Raw genomic sequence first — 25,981 nt, 5'->3', positions numbered from 1 at the left:
CAGCAATCATTTGCATGTGTTCATAAATAATAATATAATTCAACACACGTCACATTATTTCATTTACGTACAAAGTTATTTCCCTTGTACTGCTTGTACGAATGAATATGATAGATGCTCAATTCTATAATTAATATCGTTATCTCAATAACCTTTGTTAGTTTTTCTAGTACTTGCCTTATTACCAGAAGTTAAATTAACGTGTATAAATATTACAACTTATCCTCGTTACAGAATACCTATCATAAAATACTTTCTAATTTTGTTGCAGGGGAAGGTGTTTATTCTCCGGAAATTACTGCTGAATAGGCGTAATAAACTTTACTAACAAGCCATGTAAGTACGTCTACTTTTATGAACATAAACAATACCATAAATATCTAAGTTGTAGGTAATAAAAAACAAGGCGAACAAAAACAAAACTGAGTAAGGAATACCATTTTGCACCTTTTCTCACGGGGCTGAAGTAAGACAAGTGAACAAAACATGTATTAAAACACTGTCGCCGGCAAAGAGGCGGCGACGTCGCGACGTGCAATTCACAATACACTTGTTCTTGAGACAAGTCGGTTAGGAACTCCCGAGTTTCAACTTATATTGTTCCCTGTGGAGTGGAGCAAATAGGAAACGAGCAATAAAAATAGTTCAGGGCAACCGACGGCCGGGGACAAATTCCAACGAAAATTACGTGAGCAAATTAGACATTCCTGCACATTTGTACTGAAATAATTGAGGACCCCCTCAGATGTTCGTTTGTGAAACCGAGCTCTGGAACCATTTCTTCTATCGGCTTTAAATACTTCTTACGCAGACCCACTCTATTTTACTATATAATTTATTGAAGACTTTATTTAACAATTAATTTTAAGATTATTAATTTAGGTAGGTAGTAAAAATTCGTTCCTATTATGCTTTGTCCCCCTGTAGTATCTTCTATATTTTGTTACATAACCATATATTTAAGAATTTGTTTTATAAATATATTTTTAGCAATGTCACAAATGACATGAATAATATTTCGTTTAATTAATTACATCTTTACCAGTTTTAACTAATAATAAAAATTATAATAAAGATAAGCATTAATTTATTACAATCACAGAAAAACGAATGGGTTTAATCGGCACACCTATCTATTTTTGTGATCTCGATTAAACTGGTTTTTAGTCTTATATTAATTAATTATGTAAGAATTAAACAATTCAATTCGAACTTTATCAAACTCAATTATAACTAATGTCTAACATAGAAAACATTTTATAAAAGTTATTTGATCAGAATAAAAACAATCTAGTATATTTAGGATTCCCGAATGCATGGTTTATATTAAAAAAATACTAAATATATTTAAATGACTAAATTTATAACAAATATTTTTGTCCTATTCCTAGAGCAATGTAAGCTTACAAACTAGTGATTATTTTTTTATTGATAGGTGGCACATGAGATATCTCGGTAAAAAAAGCGTTCAGAAATTTGTAATGAAAATCGGTCTAATAAGACGGCATAGTCAGTATAATACATAGCAATACTAGGCAGAAACACAATAGACAATAAAGTAAATTTAGATTTTAAGGTATGATAGCTCTTTTTTAGAAGTATAATATATACTAGATGGCGAAACAAAAACAAGAAAAACGTCACAACAATCTCCTTCTTATCCAAAAACGGCTAAAATGTACCACAATATGATTGTAGCACTTGCAGCCAATTCATACGTATTAAGCAGACTCATGTGAGCACATATTTTATGATTTTTCCGGTTTGGCCGTAAACGTCGCGGCGTATTCTGCACGCATGGTCGGGCCTAATGAAAACTATCTCGGATGGACCGCGCTAAAGGCTCTTCACAGAGAACGCTTTGCACATCAATAACAATCCTCGCAGATCCTCCACAGTCTGCGAAACCCACGCCGACAATTTGTCCCGGACTTTACCACACTGGATATTCTTGCAAAAATTTTCTTGCGGATTTAAGAGTTTTGTAATATATAAGCTAAAAATATAAGCATTATATCTGATATTTTTGCATGACTATGTCCGAATAAAATTAAGAGCTTTCCACAGAATGCATATGAACATATATTATATCAGAAATTAATTACAAAATTATCTGTCTATTTGTTCTTGCTAATTTGTGAAACCGCTAGACCGATTTTGATGGGACTTTTACCCGCAGATAGCGAACTAATGTTGTATGGAGTAACTTAGATTATTTTTATTTTGGAATTGTTTTTTATTTTAATAAAATAAGTTAAATTATACGTGGACGAAGTCGCGGGCAACAGCTTGTGTGCAATAAAAGTCAGATAAATAGAGAAGACTTTTAACTGCATACAAAATGTGATATTTAGGTATGATATCGTTACTTTATACTTCGGTATCTTGAAGTAGTATTATTATATTTGTAATTTGTGTTTATAATATGTTACTGCAAAAACGAATCGTATCGAATACAATCAGAACGTTAACTGTTATCTTGTATGTATAGTAATTAAACTGTTTAAATTAATAAAACTGTTAAAAGCTTAGATGCAAGTATGGGCGGAACCGGAAGATAAACTTATTAAATTTTTCTATTAGTAAAACAAATCAATTGTATAATTTATGGTTGTTTAGTGTAGCTTCTTTTAAATATACTTACAATAATACAATGTTAATATTTACACATGCAACTGTATGCAATTAAACCTATTTACAGCGATGCGTTACATACTTATGTTTAGGCAAATAGTATGCTTATTTATCACTTAAGTAGTGTTTTAAAAAGGTGAGTGGTATCCATGTAACTTCTAACATATAAGTACAGAATATCGGTACCTCTAGGTACAGTAATCTTCATATAAATTCACCGTTAAGAATAATCAGTATATTTTTTTTAATATTTTTAAAAAGATAAGGCCGAAATTTATACTACCTACCGTTTAATAAGCATTTTATTAAGAAAATGTACTTGTAGGATGAAGCCTCTTACTAACTAAACTATTCGCTAGAAAACAAACAGTTGTTAAGCAACTGAGTTTCAACTTATTGTTACACATAACTCACTAAAATATGTAAATATATAACTCTGATTATGTAAATATTACTCTGATTTGTGTCTACTTCCATTTAATCTTAACTGGTACTGCTAGCTTTAATTAGAGAGCGTTAATAATTGATACGTACGTGTAATAAATTAAATTAATCTGAATACATTAGCTTACAGGATCATATTAAATCAATATATATAGTTATTATTTTTATATCAAAGATTTTATGTAAATACAAACATTTGATCTAATTAAGATTTATAACTCATTACTTATTTGTATCTGAATAACATAAACGCTATAAGCATTTCGTTCTGTCACCAAATATCTTTATGTAGCTGAGTGTACCGTCGACTCCAAGCAAACCACTCGGAAGCCCGCGAGGCTCACGCGTTTAGGTCACGACTCCACTCCAAATCTAAAATTGATTACGTACAAAAAAAGCACTCGGGCTCCGCAGACCGGTCGGGTACCCGGTACAAAAACAATCCCACTCGCCATTAAATATAATTTATTCAACATTATTATTCCATTCGTACATCGAAGTTCTTTTCGAAGGACAATCCTGACCACATATACCTATCCATAAAAATTTTAACAATTCGCTAATTGATAATCACCGTATCACACGTGGGCAGAAGACAAGATCTAGTTTGTAATTTCAAAGCCAGCCTTTTTTATGTTCATTGAGTGAATGATGTAACGTACATGCTAACGTGTATCTAAATTAATAATCATAATGAGATAGCGAACAGTTAGTGTAATATCAGTCGATTAAAAAAATTATGTTACTTTTTTCGATTAGTTAAGGCTTTAATCAATGTATTTGTCCACTTTGATGAGCCCTGTATCGCTGGCATTCTTTGAGCCCCGTTAACTACAATTTCCATAATAAATCTCGGATATTTATGTTGCGTCAGTAATTAGCGCGAATTGGTACGGTTAGAAAATTATTGACTTCTATATAATTTACTGCTTCAATAGCTGCAGCTGCCAGGGAGATTCAAGTAATTATTGCGTGAAAATAATATGAACAATCGAGAATCCCATCACGCGCTACATGAATACGGCATTTTTATTACAAATTCTACTTGTTTTGTTACGAGTAGAATTTGCGCATCCAGGTAACACAGGAGATATAATGGAAAATAAATTAATTATCTTAAGATTTTCTTCATAGACATAAATTATATTAAACGAACTGGAGCCATATAAAAATTACAAAACTTATATATTTCAGTCTTGTCTGTAAATAATAAATATTATTTTTGTCACAAACAATATTGAACAAATAAATAATATATTTTCTTCATCTTTAGGTTATAAATAAAACCAATTTCAAAGTTTATTTAGATGAGGGCTAAGCTATGCGACGCGGCGTTCCATGATTTGTGACCGCAGGAACGCACAACCACTGTGGTCACATTTCCTCCGCATTAACTCTGTTTTATAACGGCACATAATATAGCGGGCCTTGTAGCTGTGCCCCTAAAGCGATTCACCCCACTGATTTATACGTCTGATTTATCTTCTACTCTTACTTTACTTCCCAGTTTACTTCTAAATGAATTAATGTTAAGAAACTGATATATTTTAAATAGTTATAAATCTATGAAACAAATAGTTATGTTACGTTTACAAAATAGAACTATAAAATAACAATAAATACGAGTTAAAGTAGTACACATCTACATCTTGTAGATATAGATGTTCACATATTAAGAAATTATTAAAATTTCGTAATAAAACTATAACTGAAAGTTTTGTTTTATTATTGCAATAAGATAGTACGAGTGTACACGGTAAAGTTTTGTGACATCACGTATTTAATTAGGTTGCCTGTGGAAACTGTACTAATACATTTTTTTACTGATATTACATCTGATATATTCTTAATGGTACTATTGCTTTAATATCCTTTTTTATAGATATAGTCATTGCACAAAAATTGACACAAAAAGATCATGTTGATGAAAACTATCTTAAAACTAAAATAGCGAAGAATCTACTCCTGAATTTGAAAAATACACCAGTCCTTTGGGATTCACAGTCTATTTATTTCACTTTGACGTCAAAAATACTGATGTTATTTACATAACATATTGTACACACACTCTCCTTAAAGGAAAAATACTAATAAATCTCTTTTGAAACACCTCCGCTAGAAACACTCAAAATTTCGATCTCTTAGGATTTTGCGATACGCGCGTTTCTTTTTGTCTACCAGACATTCAATCACTGGTTACATTCTGTATCTTATAGCACCTTCTTCATAAATAGTTTGGTCGGACACTAATAAAAGTCTTTGCATTACATTTGGCCTATATATGCCAATTTAGTACTTTTGACATATATATTCAATATATGATATATTAATGCGGTTATATTGTATAGAAAAAACATAATAAATTATGTTTTTTATTAAAATTTATAAGCTGTTTTAATTTGGAAAAACTGATTTAAAACGTCTATTACTCTCAAACGTAATATTATGCAAAGTCTTCATTTGCTTAAAATTAATATGAATATTGTAAAAAAATTCAAGATCAATAACATACTAATATTGCCAAACCATAACACCAAGTAAACATAGGATATAAATAAAAAACAGATAGTGTTTGAATATTTATTTTCGATTATGGAACATCATAGTTTCAAGTAAAATTATTTTTAATAAATATTTCTAGTCTATTAATTTAGGAATATTTATTAGTAATATTTGAACTGATAATAATTAATCACTGTATAATTTTGTTTCCTTATTAATACCACAAATCGCAGCATCAGTGCCTACATCAACTAGACAAATATATGGAAACCGACAACAACAAGACGAGCTAATGAGTTTACTCAGCGAATAGGATACCCAGTGATTTGGCATGTAAAATAACAGCGATGAAAAAAGTGGCTCTAAGTGTAAAGACAATAGAGATCATTATTCTGAAAGCATAAGGTTGCTAATAGTCGCGGTTTATCCATTTTAGTCGCATCTCGAGCCGTATACTAATGTAATTAGTTCATTACTTTGTCCCGGGGCGTTCCTCGCTTTGTATGTTTCACAGATTTATGTTAGCCTCGCGCTGTTTTTCTGCGAATGTGAATAGAAAAAGCGGCTTTACTCGTATAAATTGCAACAGTAATAAAACCAAGCGAATTAGAAAAGAGAGAGAGAATATACCTAAATACATATGTGAGAAAAAACATTTACTTTTGAATGCTTTTTCTCTATATTACATAGCTATGGTGATATGATAACAATACCTAAATATAAACTCCTTATAAGTACTTCTAGTTAAACTAATATACATCTATTAAGAGGCATATAAGTGTAATGAAGCATTCAAGGCAATTATTCTAATTATTATTTCATCTGTGGTCAAAAGTTTTTGTGCGCTGCCTGCGACTTGTGAACTGAACCTTGGCAAATAAAGTTATTGGACCTTGAATTACATAGACGAAGCTAGAATATACTTGCCTAAAAAATCAACAAAAGGCAAACAGATTTGTAATAAAGTTATACGTTGTAAACAACTAGATGCCTGGTGTTAAATACCTAAATTGGCATATATTTGGTCAATAATGCTTAAAAATATTTATCTGTAAAACAACGCAAATTTATTAAAATATTTTCGCATTGTTCTCCAAGCAGGCAGTTTATACGTTTGTAACGTTGTCATAAAACGCCATCTCTAGTAGACTCGTGACTAGGAACGTTTGTAACAGCTTCAAAATATCGGGAGCTCTTAGATAATATTATCCTACTAAATACACGGTTATGTAATATGTATTATAGAATAGTAAACAATCGTGAAAAAAGTTTAAAACAAATTCGTATTATATGAACAGTGCTATAAAACCCGGTCTGTCCCGTTAATGAATGCGTTATGCTAATGAATCCTACACCTGGCACGACCGTGGGACGAGCGTAGTCGTCGAACTAGTCTCGTCATATCCGTCGGTAACTAATATTCGAGCAGCCACCGCTATACCTCGTCTGACTGTCAACTCTTATCCTTTTATCACGAATTCAAAGTCAAAAATAACGTACGCCACCAGTTATCTATACCTCACCGATTTTTATTGTTTTATTTGTACAGACACGTCACGAATATTGCCCTCGGCATCAGCAAACCATCTATGCCACTCACGGTTAGCGTGCAATGAGAGTGGAAACCGAACTCATCGCTGACAGCCAATTAACCCCATGCCCCCGTGGCCCTTACCCCTCCTGTGCCCTCCTCGTCCCTGTAACCCGGTACTCACAGACCCATTTATCTTTATTCGATAGAATCACCCCGCACGACTGACGCACTCAATCCCCAGATACCTATAGAGGCTTACTCCTCACCAATACCAGATACCAAACGAACAGAGAGCGTGCCCCTGACACAAATACAAAAGGCGAAAGGAATTATGCCTATTAAAATAAAAGTTCTGACATGTAGGCCATTTTTTTTTTACTACATTAGCGCGCAATAACATAAAGATCAAATTATTATTCAATGCTTTGCCATACATTCTCTTGTTCTTATTGGACTTAAAGTATGAGTCAATACATAAGTATAACTTTGGAATACAAATGTACCATACATACTCTATATGTAATTTTTATCCTGTAAAAACATTTCTCAATTATTCAGACAGACTTACATGAGAAAATTCAATAAAGTAATTGTTTTTTATGTAACTGAAATGGATTAGAATAGATCTGACGCACACTTGATGATAATTGTAACTGTCACCTACATATATACATAACAGCAGCTCGGAGACACGTTATCATGTGACGGCCATAGCACCACTTACCATTCTAAAAAACTAAGATATAATGCCTCCGTATCCTGAAATTTCACAAAATATCTCACTCTTCAGCCAACACACATCTTACGGCTTGCCGGCCTCGGTGGTCTAACGGTTTAGCACACCGCTTTACTTCCGATGGTCGCGGGTTCGATTCCTTGCACTGTACAAACATTTGTATTCTTGAGTATTGTTGTTTGTTTTGTATCTGTATGTATGTACATATTTACAAAAAAATATTAAAGTTTTTATGTCTGTTGTCTAGTAGCCATAACACAAGTTCTGTTTATCGTGTGATCAAATGGGGATGTGTTATTTATTTATTTATCTTACAAAGCAAGCTATAATAGGTATAGGTATAGGTACCTCCACGCAGATGACATTGTACAAAGTTTACCTACATAAAATACTGTATGTAATAAAGTTGTAAATTAAAAAATGTACAAACCACTATTATGACTAAGGTACTTGTATGACTATTTGAATTACTTCAACTCAAAATACTATTCATATTGCAACTGCAAAAGAACCTTCTACGAATGTATGCGCTTTCTGAAGAATTAAAGCTACCGATACCTACTTTCTATCTATCGATAATTTGAAATAGGGAAAAATGTACAAATCACTGAACGCATTTCGAATGTCAAGGTTGCTGTTCCTAGAATATCTGTTAGCGCCGTCTGTGAGTCAGTTCTGAGAGTTGTGAGTCACTAAGAGTACTACATATGACTACTCGATTGTTTCCCGATAATTTGCTCTTTTACCAATACATTTATGTAGATTCACATACAATAGGTGCAATTCTTTTGTTCGTTGCGAATGCTAAATTGTTAGACGCGATGTGCACGTGCTCGATGATATACATACGTACATACTAAATGGATACCTATGGTGCCTATGTAAATTATTTGCATTTAATTAAAATTGGAAAATAAACCTTATGAAACGCTAATAAATAGTAATATTAATATACATATATAAATAAACACAACAGTAGAAATAGGAACACTAATGTGTAGAAGTTGTAATTGATGAATGTTTTTATTTGTATTACAACACTGACCAGTTTCATTTTGATTAAAGCATAGAATGTGGAATATAAAGCTATGCTATTATTATAAATATAGATTGAGTGACGTGAACGGACATACACTATCTTTTATGTTATGTAAATACATTATGGTTTATTACATTTTTATTTTGCTTAGATTGGCCAGCTATAAATAAGCTTCACTATGTTGACAAGTTAGCACAACAATTAACCACGTTCCACATTGCATGTATCTGTACAACCAACATAAATTCGACTGTTAATTTAAAGCATTATTTTTACCCATTTTAATGATTTTATATGCCTATTAGGGTATGCATCTATTAAATAGATGAAAACCAACTTATGGAAAGTAAGTTTTATTTTAATCAAAATATTGCTCATACATAGTATATTGGAAAAAAACTTTTTTTTACAAATAAAACATAGGTATAGTGGGTATTATAAAAATATTAAAAAATATTTCGCGCGATATTCTATGAAAATATTTTTGATCTCGTGATTGGAATTCAGTACGGCTAGTATAAAAGTAGCAGGTATGCAAAAAATGTTTACGTAAGCGGGCATTTTAGCTGGAATCGTTTTCATCGTTCATCCCTAGTTACGTGCATTGTTCAAACTTTATCTGTAGGTTATACTTTTTATTTGCATAGAAATATGTAAAACTATTCACCTTTATTAATGAATTAAAATAGTATAATTGGCGCCATACATTACTAATATGTTGTATTATTTTGTCTGTGATTTATTAATGAAGATCAGCATAAGATAAATTACATGACGAAGACGGTCACCACATCGATGGCAGACTCGGATACTTTTAGAATCCATATGAGGCAAAACAAAGAATATGAACAACATGTATATTTTAGAGATTACTTAATACTTGTGACATATATAAACTGAAAGTGGAGTGGAATCTTTGGACGAACCCTCTACTGCCCAAATCTCAACAGCATTCAACTCTTCTCGAAATCTAATATTCTGAGGAATAAGAAATTAGAGTATTGTCTTAAAGATTTTTTTGTATGGTCGATAATGAAATTGTGCTCCCGCCTTCCGGTATACGGTATGTGGCGGGGCAATAGTGCTTGATTAGTACGAGAATGAAGTCAAGTCATTTAACCCAACCGAATTCACAAGGAACCACCTACAACGGTTTTCAGGGGGAATCACGAGGACTTCGATGTGTTTCATTGCTGGCAATGGTCACCAAACCGTGGGAAAGGAGATTGTTAGTAATTAGATGAAGTGGATTAATAACCTCATTGCTAGGTATCATGTCAGGTTGTCCTCCACACGGTTCCCTCTGGAAACCTTTATGTTAAAGGTTAAATTTATGAAGAATTTGCGACGATGGGCTAACTGCCTTGACCTCATACTATCATCCTCTACTCGTGCTCCGCTAGCATATACCATTAGTGCAGTCAGGTGCACTATTCCATTATCATCCATTATAAAAAAAGTCTATAAACGCTCATTTTTAATTGTTATATTTTATGTTTATTACGTGTGTCATCTCCCCTTTTCTTATCTTTATTTTATCCACCCAAAGGTAGCCTGGAAGGAATTAGTAAATAAGACCGCCTTTTGTATCAGTTAACGTCCCCTCCGATCGATCCCCCGTCCAATTCAAACGGGGATCGAAATTACGACGGCCTGACCCGAGGTTCGAACCCCTAGTGGTGCCCTTAGACTAAAGCCGTATCCGTCAGGCAGGAGTTGGCCTTCAGTCGCTCCATAAGTCCTTCCGCGGGTTTGGACTGCACTCGCCCCCTAACGTCCGGTGAAGCTGTAAAGGCCAGCTGCGGCCAACATCATTAGAGTAGTCCGAAAAAAAAATCAGTTAACGTAATAATTATTTTTTGTATTTGGTGGAAGAAAGAATATAAATAAATAAACCCATTACTAACATTCCCTTCGCCCTGCCTTAATGATTATGATAAACAACAGCAAATCTTTTGTTAAATATCTCTTACTTTAGTAACTAGTATAATACTACCGCTAAACGTGTGTAAACGTGATCGTTTAAAGTACGTTGTGTGCAATCAACCTTAAGAAATTTACCTCCTTGGTTGGAAACATTTAAGACAACATTTTATAAAATAAGTAACTTTTATGATGAACCTTGAAGTTCATTATTATTCTCCATGGCCATGTTTAACGAAACAATTATCTATGTATACAATACTAGCAAGCTACTCCGACTATGCACGGTTGGAATGTAGTAATGTGGGGCAGTGTGGAATCATTAATAATAATGATATTACCCCTGGACAATTCACAACATCATCTAGTACCGAATTAAGCAGAGCTTGTGTTATGGGTACTAGACAACAGATATAAATACATAGATATTGCGTATCCACGGTGTGCTAAACTGCTAGACCACCGCGGCCGTTAATATTATGATCATACATATAACCCTTCTATGATGTCTTCTTGAATCACTCTATCAATTGCTGAAAACTGCATTAAAATCCATTGCGTTGTTTAAAGATACACACACACATAGGTAGACAGACAGCGGAACTTGCTTTTCTACTATGTAAAGAAAAATGTACTTACGTCTCAAGCTAATAAAAGAATGCTGGCTGTTATTTTTGTTGCCATAAATAATAGCCAACTGAATGATCGTGACGTTTCAGATATCCCATGACAAAGACCGGGTAGGACGTCGGTGATGGCGCGTAAGCGGACGCGAGTTCGGAAGCGGTGTAACAAATGACACGATGGTCCCACGGGTGCAGCCAGGACCCACGTCACACGCTGTCCAACCCATCGTTAGTTTATTTATCTATCACAGTTGCCACTTTTATAATGATACAAAGTTACTTTCTCTAATAAAAACTGCTAATAATGTAATAACAGATAATAAAGTAGTATTGATAAAATTAAATAGTCATAATAAAATTATTTTTTGATAAAAGTACCTACCTAAATAAGTCTAAGTCACTACTTTCGTCTTATACCACTAGTATTATTTTCTCAGGTTACTTAATCTTAAAAAGCAGCTTAGTTTGTTACGGTCATGATTTAATTAATTCTAATAAACATTCTGAAATAAATTCATATATATACTTATATGACGTCCGTTATAAATATATACTCTACTGTAAATGCATTATAAATACACACTACGAAACCGAGGTGGATAGCTAATAGCTTTATAAACTTTTAAAAAATAACGAATTTTTTTTAATTAACCGTAAACTTAATCTTTTGTTGTTTATATAAGAAATTCATAAAATTAAAAGTAAACATCATTTATAATATGTAATCTGTTTATAATCTGTATATAATCTGTTTAAAAAAATTAATAATCTGTAGAAAATTTTCTTTTATTAATTCTAGGAACTGGTATTAACTTATAATATTTTCCCCAGGCATTTTGTACGGACTATAAAATTAAATAAAAGAAATTCATTTTGATAATCAATCTGAATAGGTAGATATTGTTGTTTGGAAATTACAGACGTGTCACAGTCATGGTATCTATCGTGAGTTTAATCGCTGTCTGAATGTACCTGCTGGAATACCTACCTTACATTAAGAATCTTTAAAAATGTAATTCATATTTACGACCCCATCTGAAAGTAGTTTTTATAATTATAATAATTATTCACGAGTGGCAAAGAATGAAGAAATGTTTTCTAAATCTAATTATAATAGTGTTGTACATCACTATGAGTGTACAAATGTAAATTATACATAGACTCGTATATTGATCTAAGAATATGAATCATTGTTTACCTTACCTTTTTCTTTTATTTCATTTTCTACATAGTTATACTAATTTAAAAATATTTTTAACCATTTTTGGTTTTGTTATTTTGACATTGAAACTCGTTAGTATACATACTTAGTATTAATTACGATCTTTCTCATAATTAGATCAACTTATATTAGCGGAAAGTAGATGCAGAAGCTAAGACTGGAACGCATGGCGTAAGTGCTAAAAATGCTTGAAGCATACTTCATTGCCACTAATTTATTGTTCTGTTCTACATATAAGTTTTTCCATTTCTGACATGTATACAGAATCAATAATTATAGTAGCTAAAGTGATAATCTCATATCATTGTGTGATAAACAGCAGATCATAAACACCGAGTGTAGGTAATGCTTGCTGTTTATAGGGCCGTCAGCATATTTGTCTGACAGCGCAATAATTGCATAACCTTCGCGGATTAGCGCAATGTGTGCTAATTAATCAAATCATGTATAGGTATTGTATTGTAGAAATATATAATCGAACATTAACATTTGAAAGGGTGTTCCATTACATGGCAAATAGAATAAAGAAACAAAAATAGTATTCTAAATATAAAAAATAATACGCAGTTTGTGAAATAATAATAATGAATAAAATTAAATAATATTGTTAATCCTTTAATGAATATCTAGAGACTATAGAAATTCAAAATTATAATGTGGTTAAAGTTTTTACATTTTAATGATGCGATCCATTCAGCACAGAAATTAAAATTATTATAGAATAACAAAGTAATATCATATTATGTTATCTGTGGTAATATGCTCTCAAAAGCAAACTAATTTCTTTTTTTTATGAGTATACATATAATAATAATATCTACTATATAAATACAAGCATAATTGAACGCAACTGACTTTTTTATTAAGTATAAATATTTTTATTAATCAAAATCTTTCGCGTATCTCATTTATTATTTCTAAAAATGTTTTCCATTTTTTGTAATTGATAAATAGATATGTTTATATACAGATATAACTAAATTGTAAGGTTTAGTAACATTAATTATTTAAGATAACCACCATCATACATATACATATCATCTTTTATTCCAGCTATAATTTAAGTGGTTGTATCCACAATATTTAATAATATTATATAGTTTGCTGGGGATAATACTTTTACGACACGGATTTCTTTTTGTCGTGCCTGATTGATGACTTCTCTTACAGCGTGACATATTAAGATATTTTTTTCTTTAGGCTTATGTTCTACACATTTGAAATTACAAAGAAATTTTGTAAGAAGACCTATGAATGTATTTGATTTAGGTATACAGACTTAATATAAAATGCATACGTACTTGAGATAAATTTACAGGTTTAATATTATTTTGAATTTGGTTTTGAACTTTCTTCATGGTCATTTAGAACTTACGCGTTTATAACAAGTTAAAATAATATTAATATTTCAGCATGCTCTACGTATGTGTATGTTATATACTTGCTCGCTACTTGTATTTAGAGACTAGATTATACTGTATTTATTTTTAGTATGTTAGGAGTAGTAGGTAAACAATTAATCCACGAAGCTGTAGTCAAATATCTCAACGCCATACAAAAATAAAGAATTCGGAAAATCTTATCTATGATGTAATTGCTTACCAAATACTTATGCATTTACGACGATTGGGGCCATATTATTGCGTTGTTGCTGAATGATGAATGATTTTTTACCTAAAAAGTCACAGCGTAAGGGGAACATAGCGGTCGTGAGCATCGTGACCTCACGCATCTCTACAAAATTCGGAGTCCATTTTCTGGGTACGTGCGTGAAAACGACGGTACACACTAATATTATTTCCCGTGAGGGCCGGTTAGGTAATCGACTTATTTGAGCACTTTACACTAATAACAACCTAAACAGACAAGCACGTACTTAGTGAATTATGATTGAATATAATAGATATAGTATAGACAAGATTCAAAAAGACACAATTGACTTTCACTATACCTACTTCTATCAGACTTTTATTCTTTTGTGGCATTTTAATTAGATTGTAATGTTTTCTTTATGCATGATATTCGGCGAAATCAAATTGCTGATACTTACTAGCGTTAGTTCTTATTATTTTTGACAATGACAATTGACGTTGGTTTTTTATGTAACAACATAAACTCATATGTTATATTCTCAATTAACAACTCTCTCATAAAGGGAAGTATAGTGGTTGAATACGGCTAACAATGTTAAGCCCAACAGACGATCTTGAGCACTGATCCGAAGAGAAGGGGTGTAGCCAGACGACACGGTTACTGATCAAAGATAACAAAGTTTTAAGAATCGGATTTTGTTTTATATAGAAAAAAATTATATATAAAACAAGCATGCAAAGACATTATGTCATTATACTTTGATTTAAAAAAGGAATTGTTACTGTGCCGAATTATTCCAATAAATAATTAAATCTCAACGGAATTGCTCCAATTATTTTAACAGTTAAGCTACACTAACCGTTAGACTTGCTTGAGAGAGTATTTAGTGAATGTTGAAATTAACAGCTTGAATTTTAAGCAAATCGACAGCGAATCTTAGTGAACCATTTGTGAAAGAATCCATTAAATTCCCCGTTATTGTAAACGTGCTAACTACCTGTAACTAGACCCGAGAAATCCGGACAACAAACAATTTATTACAACATAGACGACGTAAAATCTGCAAAAGCAACATTCTTGCACGTGTTCTTAAAACATATGTCATCAATTAACCTTAGACAAGCAAGGTGCTTAACTTATGAGAAATCCCCAATATGACGGATCATTCCACGAACTGGGGTAAGGTATTTGACCAATTTTTCAATATGTAAAACTCCTGTTATTAAAGATGGGATTAAACATTCGTGCTTTATAATCTCACTGCAGCTTTATTCATCTTTTGCCACAACTTACCCACGTAACAGACCTTTATAAAGTGTACTCAATTTATTATTACGACAGTAAAACGTAGCTTTAGTTGTTAATCTTTAATGTATGTATATATATAATATTCATGAGAGAAGCTTGCTAAGCATTAGCACAGATAACATAATATTTATAAGCATATCCCTTTAAGCTTTTACATTAGGTAGGTAAGTCAATGTTATTAATAAACTTATTTTACAAATAATGATAGTTTAGAAATCAATGAGAGAATGTGTTATGAGAGTAAAGTTTCTGGAAGTCCAGGAAGCTACAAAACATCATTATAGTTTTCGACGACAAAAAAAGTTTCTCGATTAATTAAATTAGATTTAAGACATTTAATATATTAATTTACATAATGATATTTTTGCTAAACGTATATTAAGAGATTTGTTCGCCAAATTGCATTGATTTGTAGAGTGAATTGACTTACATTTTACAATCACTCAATTTCAAACATAAAATTTTATCTGATATCACTTAGCATTTTTCAAGTAGTTAAAGATTGGCCAACTGGTGTTACGTTTATTGCCTGTATAAAACAACTTCACAAGACTCAATTTATGACCATTTTAAAAATGATTGACCCTAAAGCAATAAATAGACCATGTCTTAAACCTAAAAGTCGGTTGATGAAAAAAACTTGTACGCTATAAAAAAAAAGGTTGATTGATATACACCAGTGTGGCCAACTATTAAATTTAAAACGTTTTTGAACTTGACTGTAGCTATTAAGTGTTATTAACTTTGGTGGAATGGTGTGTGAGGTTGTTATGGTGTCCGATTGGGGGGGAGTGTCGGACCGCGTTTGATGCATAAGTGATCGAATGGACTATAGAACGCGGGTCGATGGTCCGTTACGCAACAACCAGTTACCTATCTATTTAAATTGGGTTCGGATAAGTTTGATGTACTCGAGGCGGGTCGGGTAAGAGATTCCACTCGACTTGAATTTGAGTACAATAATAGCTAACAGATTACACAGCGGTACGTGACTGGGGACCACTTCTTGGAGTTACATGTCATCCGCTCCAACATATTTGATGTTATCGCAAAACTTTATATTATCCTTCTTGGCAATATGTACCAATTTCTATATAATTTTCATAACTAATATATTACAGGAAAATGTAGAGCAAGAGACTTAGTGGAACTTTATATCTAAAATTATATAAACAATACAATAATAAAATAATATTTTTAATGTCAAAGTTTAACATCTATTCCGATCTACAACTATGTATTTATATTGAAACTCATTAGAAAAAAGAAACTCCTAAATGACTGGGATATCAGAATTGAGCTGAAAATATTGAAATTTAATAAAAACTCAAACACATTTGTCATTGTATCTTACTAAATGTGATTGGGTAACATTATGATATATGAGCCTATAGATAAGAATGAATTTTCGTAAATTTAAAGTTAATGACGAATTTTTTTAAATGCGTAGGAATGCCTCTTTCGTTATGTTAAAATTTTATAGATATTATACAATCTTAACGAAATTGAATTTTTAACACAATTGTAATGCCTAAAATAGAAAATAAACACATTGGATAACGAATGGGCTAATAACTGTCTAAACTAAACTAACTATCAAAATAATTTAATGAAAATTTCTTTAAGTAATATAAAGTTACGCTATTCCTAAATGAGAGAATATAGACTATGCTTTATTATTATAGAGAATAGAGAATATGTTTTATTCTCATTAAAATCGTCACAAGTGCTTAGCGTAAACAAATAATGTTGGTAAATAAATATATTTTCCGAGAAAAGATATTGATCTGTAACTTAACAACAAACTGTAAAATGTAATGATGAAATCTTGCCAATATTTTTGTTACTAGTAATTTTAATAACTTTACAATAATTTAATGCTACACAGGATAAAGTATGCAGCTCATTCGCGTGAGTATTCAATATTAACTTAAAATAAAATATTCTCCCAACATTTTCAAGAGGCTATCAATCTGGTACATTAATGAGATTCATTTGGGCCGGCCTGCCCATTACGACATCCTATTTCTATCTCGCTGCAACTCTCATCGTAGACTGAACGTCGACAAACTAGAAATAATCTCATCCCAGTATGATCGCTTATTTATGTAAATATATTGAAACTTTTTATAAGTTTCGACAACGTTAATATAAATATATATACGGGCCAGAGATTTTTGAATAGACGGCTTTAAAAAATAAACTTCATTTTAGGATATAAAGTTTTTTATCGTATTAACTACTACCTTGCTTTATTTCCATTATTCGTGTTCATAATCTATAGTGATTGTACTATTTCTACTGCAAGTAGCAACCAAAGAGTACAAGCAACTCGTATAAAGGTCACGGAAACATATTTACAAATCAGATGACTCTTGGAACATAAAACACAAGAACAAAATCACTACAGGACAACCGAAAGTTTATACTAACAAACATGCCCATTCGTATTTCCTTAATTTGTATGCAATCGGATGACACAAGTCGGGAGCGACCACCGCGCTGCGACAGCGACCTACGACCATGCTTTCACTAGAATGCCCTCGCTTTCCAACCAATTAAAAACTTCTCCCACACTTCTTAATGAGATGATTCCCTTTATTTTGTTGAAACGACACAGAAAGATTTATCATTATATGAATAATAAAATATTTTCTATAACATCTATATAAAATTCTATTAACCTTTTAACAATAATATAAAAAGTTTAAAGCTTTTGAAAAATATGATAACGAGATATTTGTTTTGCCTTCTGAGTCATACGCAAACAATTGTACCTAAGCTGCTATACAATATGAGAATCTATGTAAAATAACGGTATCTTAACGAAACCATGAACATAATAATGGAAGGATATCTTTTGTGGATGATATCGGAACAAGTTTTGCGACCTTAGTTTACTATTAAATCTGACAAATCTGATTACCTGCAACTATGGTAATCAGATTTGTCAGATTTAATAGTACCTTTAAAAATATGTACATTCATGAAGTAGTTATCTGATTATTCATAAACCAACTGAGACACCTTTTGCTATCTTGAAGTAGAAAAGTAGAATGAAATATACAGGCGATTCAAGGCTCTCCATTAGACACTAAGTGCTGTTTTATTTTGCTAATTTAAATAACTTGTTTACACATAAACAATACCAGGGTATAAGTATGTACATTGCAATGTAGACATAAGTTTCAATCTGGTCACTTCCTGCATCACTGGCGACGTCTCAATTGATGCTCTTTTGTAATCAACAATTTGTGCCGCCATTCGGCGAGTAGCTACCGTCCTTATCCATTCAATAAATACGAGAACGAATACCGGACCATATCAGTTGCCTCTATGATTAAATCACAACACTACTCGTTAAACTATTGTGAAATTGAATCGAGTACTCAATGTCGACCATGCGTACAATCCACTCAGAAAAGAAATAGTGTCTGCTTACTACGAATTTAATTAGTAACCTATGCTTAAATTTAGCTATATACAGATATGTAATTTATCTTCACGATTGTTATACCAGATGGGGTAGGTACTAGGAGGCATCGTCAACTGTTGACGTCGTGGAGTACACATATGAAGGTTTGCAACACTTGACTCGGATTATTTCAATACAACTAGGACTAGGAACGTGTCCTCGGTTTAGTCTGATGTGGTATCATTTGTTGTCAGTCAGATATATAAATTTACACAAAAGTTTTTTTGTGTATTAACTTGGCTACATTTGAACTTTGACCTTGTTACTCTCAAAAGCGAAACAATTACTATACCTTTCAACCTTTATGTCCTTCTAAGTAACGTGTTAACATAATATCTAATGTAATATAACCAATTACCTACCTGAAACAAGATATTTGATTACGTAATATTAACTTTAACCATTACTTATTTTGCAATCTAATTGCCCTAAATCAAAATTGGCTCTAGATGAATCTTTTAGTCGAACAACTAATGACTATGCCCATTCCATTGTCTTTTATACGGCAATTTATATATTGCAATACAAGTATCACGCGACCGATTGTTCAGTTCACCTGCTTCACAACAAACATTAAAACTGCATTAAATTCTATTTAACGGAGTATAATGCATGGCTACGACTATTTGAATGATCGAATAAAAATTCATTCTTTATGCAATTCAAACCCCACCTATCATAATTACAATTAAGTACAATTCAAGCTGCTGAGACGGTCCAACCAAAATCAATGTTTAATAGATGAAAGTTAATTTGTTAGCAAATTATTCCACAGTTTCTATCAATTATAGACAGGTATAAACGTGGCCGATCTTATAATTTTAGTTCTGTTCTGACTTATTATCAATGTCATGGTTGTAGGTATGTATTTCACAGGAAACAAAAGCGGTTGATAGGTCACGCAAAGCAAGATCGATCACGCGCACACGTGCCCTATCCGAACCTACCCTACCCGAACACGGCACATACGCAGTAAACCTTCATTTTATATAATACCAAATCATCAGGAGAGAAAAAAGGAAAAATTTACCGATTTGTTTCACGTATAAAGAACCCTGCTATTATTACTAAAGTAGTAGGAACAATGATTAAATATACACCAATGATATGAATATACTCAATATAAACTGAAAAAAAATGATTTTAGTATAGTTTACCACCCTACAATGCCTTAATATAAATTAACTGATATAACACTAAAAAGATATAGAAAATAGCTGATATAAGAAAGTAGCAGCTGAAAATAAAATCACACAAATCGCCATACCCATATATAGACACAATCCAAATATTTTACTACTTGTTAGATCCAGTGAGCAATAAGGTTTTAGTCGACTGCTTATATGAAGACACGGACTCGAAGAAATAGTCTGTAGGACGTCTATTATAGGAATGTCCAGAACCGGTCCTTACTTCCGATAAACGAGTCGAGCACGGATGTAGGCGGTCGCGTCATCTACCAAGGTACAGATTTCTGATGCTCCATAAATCGCACATAAGGACCTTTTGTATCCTTTGTCAGGTAGATATCTTATCGTACACATAACCATTCATTTTGCTTTACAACTTAAATGATAAACGCGCGTGCCATTTGTTTTTCAATTACGGAATTTTGATTTAATCTTACACATAGACACAGAAATAAGTAAATAATATTTACAAACCCTATTTGTTAATATTATTTACTTATATCTTTATATAAAAACAAATACAATTATATTTCTAGTCGGTAACTGTGTGTGCAGTGTGTGGTCTAGCGTTGTCCCGAAGCAGCAATGGCCTACGGCGATTGAGCAGCCTCAGTTGTTTAGCAGCTAGCTTTTCCAGATGGTTTCTCAATTGCTGACAATACACATCTGCCGTAATCTTCTGGACAGATTTAAGAAAGTTAAAATGTACAACACCAGAATTAGTCCACCAAACGCTCGCAAGTAACTTTTTTTGAGTCAATTTTTGTTTGGCGCGGGATTTGGTTGGTTTGCCAGGGTTCAGGGTTCAGGGTTGCCATGAGCGTTTCCAATTATCGCACAAAATCCACTTTTCATCACAGGTAATGATTCGATTTAAAAAACCAGATGTAAAAAACATGGACTACGGTTTTCGAAAAACAAATGCATGAGTGAATAGCCGTATAAATTTGAAATTGGAATTCCTAACCAAAGAGGAGATATTTGAGATCAAAGTGACCAGTACGACAAAACGCTAATTTCATATGCACCTATAGCTGTATGCGTATATAAATAATTAATTTGATACTTTTATTTGAGAGGAAAACCACTGAATTTTTTGACATTATTAGAATCAAAGAATATGAGAAAACGTGCGTAAATGTAAATTTCTCGACAACCCGAGAAGACCCGAGAAATTGAAAAGCTCGAGAAATCATGAACCCTAGTCTTGACAGAAAAAAATTAATCCAAACTTGCATAAGTTACTGAAATAAATAATTAAATTATTATTTATGAAATTTGCCAATAGATGCACTCAGAATAAATATATAAAAACCTAATTGGTGTGTTTAATATTACAATAATTTCAGCGTATCCATCCTTTATAGGTGAATTTGGGTTTCCTCTTTATTTCTTGCAAAGACTCTTCAATTTTAAACTGCTGACCCACCTACATCCATCGACTCGAATTTTTTTAATAATTGTACCTAAGCGTTTTCCTCAAAATATAAACACAACACGAATAAAGATAATAGAAACATAAGTAGGTGGTGCTTGTTATTTCGAAAGCAAAGCTAGTTAGTTGCTTAATCATAACACACATACCAGCAGTAATACTCAACATTCAATAACGGATGCCGTCGATTGTGGATTATTTCGGGAAACATAAACTGGCGTATGCGCACCGAGCTAAGAGCGGCCGAACGCACGTCGCCGCCGCCCACTAGTCTTACTGCTCATAAGGAAACGCCAATAATCAGATACATCGCCTTGTTTTAGATATTCGTGGAACATATGCAAATGTTGCGTTAGTTCACTTGTTTACAAAACGTACGAAAACGAAACGGTGTTAGATAATCATATAGCTATTTTATTTTTTTAACATTAGAATGGTCATACTCAAGTTTCAAAATCAATGGGACAACCAATTTTTAAGTCAATTAGTTGTGATTATTCACTATCAACAAACAATAATACTTTCGTACTAGTTTCATACTAAATTTGTTATAACGGAAGTCGAAAAAATTAGGTAGATAGTGACTTACTTATAAAAGGCTACTCTACCACAATAAAATGAAACTTATATATTATTTTATTGCAAAGTGATAAACATAACGTTTATCATCAATAATTTACTTACTTCAATCCGTAAAACAAACTTTCGAAACGCGTTTTTATATAACCCAGATTTCAGAATGGTTTCACATTATCGTCAGACAATATTTAACTTTAACCGATAAACATACACGGATCGATGGTATAAAAAACGAAAATATCGTTTCTTGCGAATTTAAATGTTACGTGAATGTTAAACATGACATTAAGATTCATACGAAACGATTTTTTCATTTTGTAAACACTACACAGAATTCTATTGATGTCTAATACTCAAACAGTTAGTATTATTCAAACTATGGTGTTATGTAATGAACAGAATAGGATAGGTATTTTCAAGAGTAATGATAAATAATTGTCATCTTTAAAATCATCTATTGAAACTAATTGCGTTGTAAATTCATGCAATGTGAAATATTTACCACACTTTCCAGGAGATATGTAGATGTATAGTTGATAGTAGAGCAACTTATTTAAAAAAATGTCTTTAATCTAATAAAATTTACTATCATTCATAATTATTACAATTTTTATAATTTAAATTATGTAATAATAGTTACGCTACATTTTTTCATTACATGTAGAAGTGTAAGAGACTATATTCTGGCACCCCCATGGTTTGTTAATTGAAAGAGTAAATTTATAAGCAAATACACAAATATAGTACCAATTTTAATACACTAATATAGTAAGATTTTACGAAAACTTTTTTGTCTACCATGTTGAGGATTTATTAGGATTCCTCGTACCTAATTTATGATGTAAAACGTCAAAAGCCAAGATACTTAAATATTTAAACAATTTCTGTGAGGGTATGTATATGGTCTGTCTTCCAATGTCGTAAAAGTTTGTGTTTTATTTGTAGACTTAATTTTTGTGTCATGTGATCTGGAATAAAAAAAACAATTATGCAGTCTTATTTCCTACTGAAGGATTTATTGACACGTTATTTATTAGTTAATATTGGTAGATAAAACAGTAGTAGGTATATGATCTTATTAGATACTAGTTCACAATACAGAAACAAGGAACGAATATTTCTGAAATATTAAATTTTATAAAAGGATATTAAAAATATCTTCAGAAGGGGCAATGCCGTGTGCATTTGTCTGCATGTTATAGTGTTTATAATATAGAAATGTATAAAATACTGTAAATATTTACTAGAAGACGATGCTTATCATTAGTGCCATAACCAAATGCATGCAGGCGAAGCCGCAGAAACTGCTAGTTTAGGAAATAAATTCAACTTCAATATTATCTAATTTATTGCTGATTCAGTAAAGTAATATAAATTTTGATTTACGATTTGTTTCCCAGTAAAAATAATTAGTCGTACGTTTGCTCTTCTATTTGTAGTCAACATACATACATACTTTAAAACAGATATCCTATGAAGACAATATGCATTATAATTTTATGCGAGAGCGTCGTGGTCTAGTGATTTGTTTACTACCCTTTCTTAGACCCAATGAAGATGTATTCAAATCCAGCGGACACCAAAATAATATTACTAACTGTCTCTTTAGTAACGGAAACACTGATAATAAATAAAATTAACACGAGAGAAGACGTTAGGTTTTAAATACAACGGTGCAACAGCGAACACCACTAGTACTTTTGTAAATTCCAGTCCCTACTGTACTTACAAAATAAACGTTACATTCCTAACGTGAAGGAAGTACCTTTCTATTGCTGCTGACATCTTGATAGGGCTCACCAATGTACTTGATAACCAATCAAACAATTAAGGTTAATCGACAGTCACCCGTTTGTGTCTAACCTACCTACTTCTTATACATGTCCACAACGGTAAAAACCTAACAAAACTAATAACCAAATAGTAAAAATCGATTCCAGAGAATCTTATAGTAGCATCCGCATAGAAATCCCAAAAAATATTTATTAACTTCTGATGTTTGATTTTCTCATTGTGGACACAATTTTAACCTTTGGCGTAGCACCTGAGCAATATGCTAATAACTTACATAATACTTGTGCTAATTTTACAATATTTGTATGTACAATAGTTATATTTATTTATTAATCACACAATCTATGACGTCACTCATAAATTTCCGGGCCGACATGCTTATGCAAAAAATATACATGCAGCTATGTTATCTATGCAATATAGTGATATAAAGTTCTATTACTTAATTCCCCCTGATATTCAATATTCATCTTTTTGTAAAATCTGCAAACGTAATAGTGTAAATACTGCTGTCATGTCTTAGGATTTGCTGCAAATATTTACTTAAAAACTCAGACGATTAAACCATTAGGTTATCTTAAATCTCATATTACTCATATATCGTAAATATCTATCGTATATTTTTTGTCAATTGTGTGTTTTTCTCTCATGGTGTTTGTTGATGAATTTGTACCTAACAAATAGACTTTAGTCTAATCAGTATTTCTCATTATTATCTTCTTATTGTTTACTAGACGCAAATGAAACCAAGGACGAAACGTAGAATAGCATATATGATTTATGAGCATTGAGTACCACGACGACCGGACGTCCGGTGTCCGCTGGAATTAAACACAAAACATCACGAAACAACAAAAGAACCAGCAGCGCAAAGAGGACGTTGCACATTATAACAGAATGTGACTAATGTTGACCGTATTCCAACGAATAAATGTCGCTTAATTGCGAATTTAACGACTTTCCTAGACAATCCATTCATGATATAAAAGCTAAAATATTTAGACTGTGGAAAATGAACTACCATTACTAAAGTTACATTAAATGAACCGTTTTATATATTTAAAATAACCCAGTTTACATTATTAATGATGATTATGCATTTATTGCATTTGAAAATAGAATAGATACTATAATATTAAAAAAAAAACAATATAATCACCTTCTTTTTAATGTCCCTTTCTTTCACTATAAAATAAAAAGATTTACTTCTTCTAAATTCAGAATTACAAATTCTAGTGTATCACATAGGATCAGTAACTACCAGAAACATTCTGAATTTGGTACCTTCTACTCATTAAGATATGACGTAACTCAGTTGCATACATCATTACAATAATTATAATATTACTATAGAGCTCCTAATTATCATAAATCTGAGTAAAGGTAGCACAAGAATTTCTCAACGATATATGATCTAGCAACAAGCGTTCGCGAGATACGGTGCCCTGTTACATACTATAAGATCACTTATGTTTAATTTCCTCATTTTACACTTATACTCCAAATGTAATGACGACATCAATTGCCACAATTATCTACCTGTGTGGAATCAGTATTTATCCCGATACATATACACATAACTTGGAGCATTTAATTTCCACTAAGGCTAGGTATAGTCGGTCATTTGCCAGAATGCAACTAATGCATCTCCGAAGAGTGGGAAGCGTCCGCTAAGTAAGCCAATCGATGAGAGACCTACTGAAATATATTAGCAACGTAAGCTCTATAAGTTACTCTATTAAGCGTTTTAAACATATTTTATGGATATACAACATTTACAAAGTCACGTAAAAAGTACAACTTTTTTGTGTTTCAAAAAGCTCTCCATTCTATTGAAGAATAGAATAGAAAATCATTTATTCAAATAAACTTACATTGAAGCACTTTTGAATAGTCATAACATTTTTTTTTTAATCTACCGCTCATTCGGAATGCTGTCTCATCACA

The 25,981-nt window shown here is 32.0% G+C and overlaps 1 protein-coding gene across 2 annotated transcripts in view; it reads left to right on the top strand.

The window, feature by feature from the left end:
• The window catches only part of LOC131845833 (semaphorin-1A), a 122,219-nt gene that overhangs the window by 65,496 nt on the left and 30,742 nt on the right, over positions 1 to 25,981 (top strand). For both annotated transcript variants that reach the window (XM_059194964.1, XM_059194962.1), the window contains one exon: positions 272 to 336. The gene's annotated coding sequence lies outside the window, so the exon portion shown is untranslated. The remainder of the gene's footprint in view (positions 1 to 271; positions 337 to 25,981) is intronic.

The sequence above is a fragment of the Achroia grisella genome, unplaced genomic scaffold (genome assembly GCF_030625045.1).
Source record: "Achroia grisella isolate CSIRO2021 unplaced genomic scaffold, CSIRO_AGI_Agris_v1 utg487, whole genome shotgun sequence".
NCBI classification, from domain to species: domain Eukaryota; kingdom Metazoa; phylum Arthropoda; class Insecta; order Lepidoptera; family Pyralidae; genus Achroia; species Achroia grisella.
Note: the sequence above shows the minus strand (reverse complement) of the source record. Positions and strands in the feature narration are given on the sequence as shown.